Raw genomic sequence first — 9,002 nt, 5'->3', positions numbered from 1 at the left:
ATCGGCCCCACTGTGTTGGCAGCAAGACCAGGAACAGCTCTCCCTGCCTTTAAGTCAGGAAGAGTCACTCCGACCACGCTGCCAATGCAGCGTGGGCCTATTTCGGCTCCAAAAAAGGAGCGCGCAGCCCCGTTTGTGTCCAAAATAATGCCCCCGTGTCTGATGTCAGATGCAGGGGGCATGTCTGGGGCCCCACTCGCGGCCCCTGATTGGTGGCAGCCCAGGTTCTTTGAACCCATTTGCCCAATGGTGGCTCCGCCCCTGCTTTTACTATTCATAATCTTATACAAAAAGTATATTAGAACCTTCCTTTATTCTTTGCAAGGCACCTCCAGTTTTCTTGGTTCCTCTGTGTCTTTAGGGTTGATGGAAACCTCCACCAATTCCCTGATCAATTTTTTTATTGGGCCTGTGTGAAGCTTTGGTCAAAGCTTAATACTCCACACAACCTCTCCAGCACCACATGGAGGTGACTCTTCCCACCAAGCAGTGCTGCACTTTGCCCAGCATCAGTGAGGTTCCTTTAAGGGAAACAGAGCCCTCTTGGAAGGCAGTGTAATCTTTCCCAGTGCTTTCCTCACAGAGCTCTATGGGGGAAATATTTAGAAAGACTACACTTCCCAGAGGTCTGTCCACACCTTCCATGATGGAGCAGGGGCTCAATTAAGATTCTTTTATCTTAAAGGGGGAAGCACAGAAAGCACAGTGCAGAGGTCAATGTGATGGGAAACGGCTCTCACACTGAAAGGTTGTTGTTGTTGTTGTTGTTTGCCAAAGTGGCACCCACTTGAAAAATAGTGAGCATCCCTGCTCTGAATTTTATAGCAGAGTTTTCAACTGTCCCTGAATCTTTCCAACCCAATTCCTACATTCTGTCCTCTGTGCAACACTGGGTCTCCTTATAGCCCTTTTCTATTAATCCCAGGTCCCTTCCTGGCTATCCAGCCTGGCTTAAGGCAGGAAAATACAGAGTAAGGCAATGTGCTCAGGACCCTGCATTGCTCTAAATTCAGAACCAGACAAAGCTCTGATTCGGGAGCAGGCAGTGCCTTTCCTGGAGAAGGAATATCTCCAAGAAGGAATATCTCAAAGAGCCCTTCCATGCTTAGAACCTTGCATTTCCATGCAGACCTCTTGGAGATTACGGCTATCAGAAGCAGAAGAAGCAGAAGCAGAATGCCTTTTCTGTCTAGTGTACTCTCTTGCACTGTTAGATAATTTGCATGTTGGTGCATCCTCCCATCCCATGAGCCCTGTTACCTTTACCTAGAGATGCCACGCAGGAGCCAGCAGAGAGCAGAGCAATGCCACTGCCCACAGCACAGAGTGGGAGCAGCCAGGAAGCCAGCAGTCTGGCAGAGCAAGACAGTGACAACAGAGCCTCATGAATGCTGCAGCACAGCAAAGAGTGACTCCTTCCAATGACACTGGGGAAAGAAATGATTGGGGTTGGGGTGTATGGCAGCAATAAAGGATTTGGTTTAGTGGAGGAGGTGGAGCTTGGAGAGGCTATGGAGGTTATTTAAAAGTGACAGTGGCAGCCAGGGATGAGAGGACTGAAAACCTGTGGGAGATCTGGGTCCATCACCACACCAGGTCTGGGAAGAAGGTTGTCCAAGGCCAAGGGAGGTTTGCAGGGCGATGTAACCCTCCTCCAGTCACTCTAAGGCCCCTCCACTTCCTGAAGTCAGAGGAACAACCCTGTGACACCAAGCAGGTGGTTACCACATTGCAAAAATGATTGATAAATATGTGCTATTGTACTCATGCATTCATTCACATAGCCTTGCTAATTTTGTCTGCTAGCAGCAGTGGTCTAGTTGCAAATGCAGAAGTGCAGATGCTCTTCATGACAGCCTCCATAGCTATGCCCACCCTGACAGCCACACCCACCTCAATGGTGACACATCCCACTTAAGTAGCTGCAATAATTTGGGGGGTTCTGTTTCAAGAGATCAAGGATAGTTTCCTAATCCTACAGAGCTTGAACCTTATGGGGTTATTCACTCAGAAGAGCAGGCTGGATTGTCAACCTCAAACAGTCGAGGATATTCATTGGAACAGAAGACAGGAAGCATGGTAATAAAATCAATTGTATTCTAATATTCAAGCAAGCAAGCAATAACTTTTTTATGGTCTTTTACCAGCATAAGGCAAGAAAACATAACATTGGCAGGTGTTGAAAGCTATTAAGATTGAGGGAGTATAAACAGTAAGAAGGCTATAAAATTGCCAAATGGTTAGAACCTATAAGGTTTATAAAGACTGTATTACAGTCTTTAGCCATCGTAAGGCAGCCAGAGCACAGAAACTGTAAGCACCGTGAATCAGCAGTTGCAGTGTTACACTAGGGGACTAAAAGGTTTACAGTCTGAAAGAGATTAAAACTGTATGTGTTAAAACATTTAAAACCGTGGGAAAGCTAAAATCTATAAGTAAAAGGCTTTAGAGCAGGCCTGCTCAACTTAGGCCCCCTAGCTGTTTTTGGACTACAACTCCCATAATTCTCAGCCACAGCAGCCAATAGCCAGGAATTATGGGAGTTGTAGGCCAACATCTGCAGGAGGGCCGAAGTTGAGCAGGCCTGCTTTAGAGTTTTGTTTTGTTTTTTTAAACCATTGTAAAATTAAAATTGAAAACTATGAAATTGTAAATGGTCTGTAGGTTAAAGGTGGGGCTCTGTGCTACATCAGGTCTAGTTAGCATTTACTGGCATTTACTTATTCGTCAGAGTCCGGCAAATCTTGCACACAGCTGCATAGAACTTAGCAACGTTGTATGTTGTAGAGCGGTTGCAGTCAGAGAATAATATGGAGGTGTTGAATTGATCAGGGCAGATTGGTAACCTAGTCAGTTATGGGTGAATGAGGATATTATGGGAGACAGAGTCTCTGTAGAATGGGCAATGAAGAAGGACATGCTCTGTGGTTTCAACTTGCCCACTGTCACATGGACACAGACATTCTGAGTAGGTATATGCATGAATTGATTTTTTCAATTCTATTTGTACCCGAATTGAATCACCCCTAATTTGTTTTGGGTCCAAATCTGGCCAGCTAGCACAGGAGTGATTTGTTTTGTCCACAAATCTCCCAAAACAGGTAGATTTGGGTACAAATTGTTTTCTACCCAAATCGATTCGCACAGACAGCAGGCACAGGCAGTGATTCTCCCAGCAGCAGGAAGGGGGTGACAAAAAATTCTCTTCTCTTTTCCTCAATCAGGACAGCAGGAACAAAAAGCAGAGAATCCACTCCAGGAGACAGGCAAGGCAAAGCAAAGCTAAGCTCCTCTGGCTCGCTCGCTCTCTTCTCCCAGGAGACAGAAAGGCAGAACGGTAACTGGCTGTCTCCTTAAGTACATTTTAAAATCCCCCACCCTTGTACTTTCTCTGACCCTTCTCCTAGGCAATGTGGGGTCAGTCACCATGGGCAACACAAGATTTGAATGGAAATGAGCCAATCTGGAACCAGGGGGGAATCGCCACCCAGTCGTTGTACACTGTAAGTCGCCAATCTGAAGCTTGGGAGGGTTGGGATTTTCAAAAAAAAATTCCTAACACAAAATGGAGAAAGTGAGATCGCCAGAACATGGAGGTCTGAATCTGTTAATTTTTCGAGTCCAAAATCTGGGCGATTTGTTTTGAACCTGAATCTCGTCAGCTAGCACAGGGGTGATTTAATTTGTCCACAAATCTCCCAAAACAGGAAGATTTTGCTACGAATCATTTTGTACTTGAATCGATTCACACATCCCTAATTCTGAGGGGATCTTCCTGTATCTTCCATCTAGTACAGTTGAGGGGAGGGCAGCAAAGAGGGACAAGGTGAAGGCTTTTCTGTGATTGGGAACCTCAAGCTGCGTATGGTAAACAGCAGGTGTAGCTATGTATCTTATACTTTCTGAGACATGGAAGTCTGGAACCATGCCTAGGTCAGCTTGGTGCTCTATGTCCATTATGCGCTATTTGAGGAGTGTTCTGGCCTGCCTATGGCCCAGGAGGAGGAAGTGGGCAGGAGACAGCCCAAGTGACACTATTTTCGCCACCCCCCTCGAGCTGGGCCCAAACCAGTTCAGACTCAAGCTGAACTGGGGCCTGGCTTGACATGCACAAAACTGGACCAAACCTTGTTGAGCTCGAGTCCAGTTAGATTTGTGTCCAGGTTTTGTGCACACCTCTACTAATCTGAGGGCTATAGACTAAGAGGCTCAGACTAAGTGATACCTCTAAATAGCAAGATACCTCTAAATACCAGTTGCAGGGGAGCAACAACAAGAGAGAGGGCGTGCACATAACTCTTGCCTGTGGGCTTCCCAGAGGCATCTGTTGAGCCATTGAGTGAAACAGGATGCTGGACTAGATAGGCTTTGAGCCTGATCCAGCAGGGCTGTTCTTATGTTTTTATGAGAAGCTCAGTTCAGGGAATCATTCCTGCCCCTATTCAGGAATAAGAGAAGATGACCTTGAAATCACTTTGTTGCATTAATTCAGTTGAGAAAGGCTATCCCATACATTTTGATTCTTCTTTATATATAATCGATCATCTCCCTGAAGAAATGAAATTAAAAGGAAGTATTGCATCAAAACTGCAGATCCTGTTGAGGGATAGTATTTTACATATCACACTGATAAAGCTTCTTCTGTTAATTATTCATTGATGCATCCGTCATTCAAGTCCGTCCTTGGCTGGGGCTCTGTACTGCAGTACTGGAAGTATGCACCGCACTGCTGATACTTTAATATGGATCTTTAAGCCTCATTAGCACTGCTTCGTAATAGCTATGTATAATATTTCTTAAAATGGGCACACTAAAAATAAAAATACTGTTTGCAGGAGGAGGGAATCAAGCAGCACACCCTGCAGACTTTTCTTAGTCTGCAAACTTAGTTAAAGAAAGAAAAATCTAATAGAAAAGAAGTTGCTCCTTTCTACCCCTTCAATGGATATTTTAATGTCAGTTACCATATGGGAAGCTTTTTAAACCATCTCTGGCTGTCATGGAGTACTTCTGTACACCAAGAAGCTCAAAAAAGTACATTAATTGTTGGTTTTTAATTCTATAATTTTGTCCATTTACGACATTGTCACTGTCACCCCAGTAAACAAAACCTGCAGATAACAGATAATGAGCATGAAAGGTTTGGCCTTTTAGGGTTAAAAAACATCCTGGGGTTCAAATGTCACATAGTTCAAGGTTCACATAATTCATGTGCAAACATAGTTGACTTGCAAAAATACCCATAATCTCAGTGAAATGTATTCTTCTATGACTTGATTTGCCTCAACATGTTTTGTTTAGTTGACCTATAGGTCAGGGTGCCTTCAAAGTTCACCATAATGGCAACTTTGGGAAACTCAGTATTCCTGTCCCTTCGCACCTAACAATCTTATTTGACCCGCCCTGTGCACAACCTGGACTGAGGTAAAATTCATTATTGCCTGTTTTCAAAGGGAGAACATTCATTCCCTACCTGTCTCAAGAATGCCAAGTCATCACACTTTTGAGTTTTCAAAATAAAAAGTCACCTGCCAACCAGTCATCTTTGCCTATAATTATGGCTCAATTGTCCCTTTCCTGCCAGCAAGGACAGGAAAGCAAGAAAGAGGAAAGATCAATCAAGAGAATAGAACGAGGACAAGACCAAAGCATAATGGATGCTCCTTCAACAGCAAATATTTCTGTGTGCCTCTCTGCCACGGTTGCCAAATCTGACAAATGTATTGCTCTGTTGTCATGACCACCACCCCGGCGTGGGGGGAGGGGAGTGGCATTCCTAGCCTCTCAATATGGTGTTTACCCCTTCTTGTTTCAGAGAGTAAGAGTGAGATCATGTTGCTGCCTGCCTTGCCCCTCCTCCTATATTATTGTTTTCTGCTATTTTCAGTTTATTGTTATTGATGGTTTCATTGTATTTTTAAAAACTATATTTTCTTTTTCTTATGAGGTACTTTGGTTGTTTTCTTCCAACCAGGTAAGTGGGATATATGTATTTTAAAATCAATCAATAATTACTTCTAAACATTATGGACAGGCTCTGGATGAAATGCCGCAAGGAGAGAGAGAAAAAATGTCTTATTCAATTGGAGTAAGTAGATTGTCTTGCCAAAATATAGGTTTAAACTTAAATAGTTTTTGTTTATTTTAAATCTTAACACACACAAAATGAATTAAGACTGAATGCATCTAAAATTAAAACATCTTTTGATTACCAGCTGTGATTTACCTCATAAGAAAAAGCTTAATGAGATACTCATAGTATTTTTAGCATTATTCTCTATTTGGATAAACTAAATAAATGAATTCTACAGAATAGATTCAGCACGTAGGTAGAAAGAGCTTCATTCATCATATACTGAACTGACACTTTTGACCTTAAGCTGTCTTGCAAAAACTATTCATTTCAGTTATGTAACAGCATTGGTCTTTCAGTGTATGGCATATTATTGCTCCTTTAAACAAAGAGAGCAGATCTACAGCTCCGAATTAAGATGAAATATATTCACTTGGTGAGTTATGTAAGAACTAGCTGGAAACTAAGGTGACAGGTCTGCTTCCCGTAGAATGAGCAAATGTGCCAGATTTGAGCTTGAATATAAAGACATGAGCAACAAATGAACCAATTTTTACAGAAATCATTTTGTATGGAAATCTCTGAAGACGTGCAGTGCCCAAAAGCTTCATCCTTGACATTATTTCTAATCTACAGCCTGCTTTTATCCTGAAAGCTCTTTAAAGACCTTGGGAAGTGAGTAAATTTGATCAAATTTAGGACAGCATGCTTATTATTAGAATTTGTTTTTCTTTAACATTGCCACTGTGCATCTCTAACACGATAATCGAGATGTGCAGCAGACTCTTCTGGGGATAGGATATTTAGACACTCCTGCTTCTTTTGATGGGTATATGAATTAAGTGGTATGGGGTGGCTTAGCAGAGATGGCAAATGAGGAGAACTGGGCTTTTTCAGAAAATGCACACTCGTGTACAAAAGCAAGCTTTTTCATTTCAAACGCACCACCTCCAGACTAGGATGAGTGCATGTTACATAGCAACCCATGTAAATCAGAGCCAGCCATAGGCCTGCTATGTGCTTTGACTGGTGAGTCCAGGGACTGGCTACTCAAAATCTATTTGAATTCCTTCCCATGTCATAGGTCAGGGAATAGCAGACTAATACTGGAGAGCAATAAAAGCCATCACTTTGGCTGTGGCACATGAGAACCTGCTGCTGCATGTAACCTGTTCTGTGAAACTGTAAGGTCGTTCACATGACCCGACTGTGTGGGGCTGGGGAGGGTGGAGGGAAAGGCAGGATCACACCTAATTTCTCCCCAGATGATCCGGGCACCTTCTTCTTCCATGCCACTCATGCGCCTACACGAGCTGTGCTGCTGGGAGTGGTGCAGCATTCTGGAGACGGGGAAAAGCAGCCTGGCTTCCAGAAATCCCACAATGGACCGCACAAGGAGTGTGGTACATTGGAGGATTTCTCCACTGCCGGATGCTCTAGCCGCACAACTCTATGAATGCTTGGGCTGCAGGCAGCCTGAGCACTGATATGACCAGGTACTGGGGTAAAAGGGCATGCTCATGCCCTTCCACATCAGTAAAAGCCTGGATAGAAAACTTGGGCTGCCTGGTAGGGCAGTGCCAGAATTGGGCCTGATCCCAGCACTCCGGGTAGGGCTGTGCAAGCCCAGGTAGGGCTGATTGCATATATGCCCTCTGTAAATCTCAACTATAGTAATCTGCAACTTTCCAACTATCCAGCTATGTAACCAGATCATCTCACAGAAAGCTATCCAGATTTTCTATACCTGGGGGGAAAAGACGGGATCACATGGAAGAGAAGACTTAAAGAATTGTAAGAACTGTAAGAAGACCAAGGATGATTTCATACAGACATTTGTGATGCCATTTAAATATTTATCAGATGACACACCTGCTTAGCAAACGTCTTGACAAATTTTCTTTGGATCCAGGAGCCAGCAACAGACACTTGACAAAATTACTGGATTTTGTGACAGACATTGTGGAGGGAGTTAAATCGGCCTCATTCTGTCCCTTTACAAGTAACATACTTGGAACGGAGCTGCCTCGGACAAATAAAAATTTCATTAAATAATTCTATCTCTGAATATGTTTTATTATTTATTCAGTACTTTTTAATACTGCCTCATATACAAATATCTGGGCAACTTGCAATTTCAAAACACAAAAACCAATTAAAACATTAAATCCATTAAAACAGTGTATATATACCCTAAGGTATATATATAAACCCTAAGGTTTTAAAGTTTGAAGTGTGTGTGTGTGTGTGTGTGTGTGTGTGTGAGAGAGAGAGAGAGAGAGAGAGAGAGAGAGAGAGAGAGAGAGAGAGAGAGAGAGAGAGAGGGAGACTTGGGGACCTAAAGTCTGATTAAAGAGGTATGTTTTCAGATTTTTCTTTAAAACATCCAGAGATGGGGAGAATCTAATTTTGTTTGGAAGTGCAGCCTAGAAAAGGCTGAGTTTTGGGTTGCCACCAAATGAGCCAGTGGCAGCTGCAACCGGACCTCCCCTATTATCTTGGCAGGCAGCAGGGTTCATGGAGAAGAAGGTATTGTCTTAAATACCTTGGACTCAAGCCATATCCAAGTCTAGGCATTACAGTTACATTTCTAGGCGCCATGGCTCCCTGGTGTCAAGTCTGGGATTATAGATGACTGGCCTTGAATATGATTAGAACATCTACATATTATGGTATACGTGTCCTTCTGAAACCACTTTGAAAGAAAACCTAGCTGCAATTGCATGACCTAGTTATTGAAAATATGAATTTGACAGCTGTCAATTTTAGCAGGTCCCTCAACCAGAAAAGCATCAACTAAAGGACAACTACATTAAAGATATCTCGACCTTTCCCCTTGTATTCTATCAATTAACACCAGTCTGAAAACTAATGTATATTGATGGGTCTTTATGGCAGAGGGCAGTGTGTACTCCCAATATACAGTGGC

The 9,002-nt window shown here is 43.1% G+C and overlaps 1 long non-coding RNA gene across 2 annotated transcripts; it reads left to right on the top strand.

Annotated features, from left to right (window-relative positions):
* The first annotated feature begins 1,833 nt into the window (after window positions 1-1,833).
* On the top strand, window positions 1,834-8,128 carry LOC128348695 (uncharacterized). 2 transcript variants are annotated; one of them, XR_008318263.1, is made up of 4 exons: window positions 1,834-2,079; window positions 3,225-3,337; window positions 6,633-6,748; window positions 7,774-8,128. It is a non-coding gene; the product is annotated as an uncharacterized LOC128348695 (long non-coding RNA). The 2 variants fall into 2 exon arrangements; XR_008318262.1 differs by having other exon boundaries at window positions 3,225-5,974.
* Window positions 8,129-9,002: the final 874 nt, after the last annotated feature.

Source organism: Hemicordylus capensis, chromosome 1 (genome assembly GCF_027244095.1).
Source record: "Hemicordylus capensis ecotype Gifberg chromosome 1, rHemCap1.1.pri, whole genome shotgun sequence".
Lineage (NCBI taxonomy): Eukaryota > Metazoa > Chordata > Lepidosauria > Squamata > Cordylidae > Hemicordylus > Hemicordylus capensis.
This window is presented reverse-complemented; position numbering and strand designations above follow the sequence as displayed.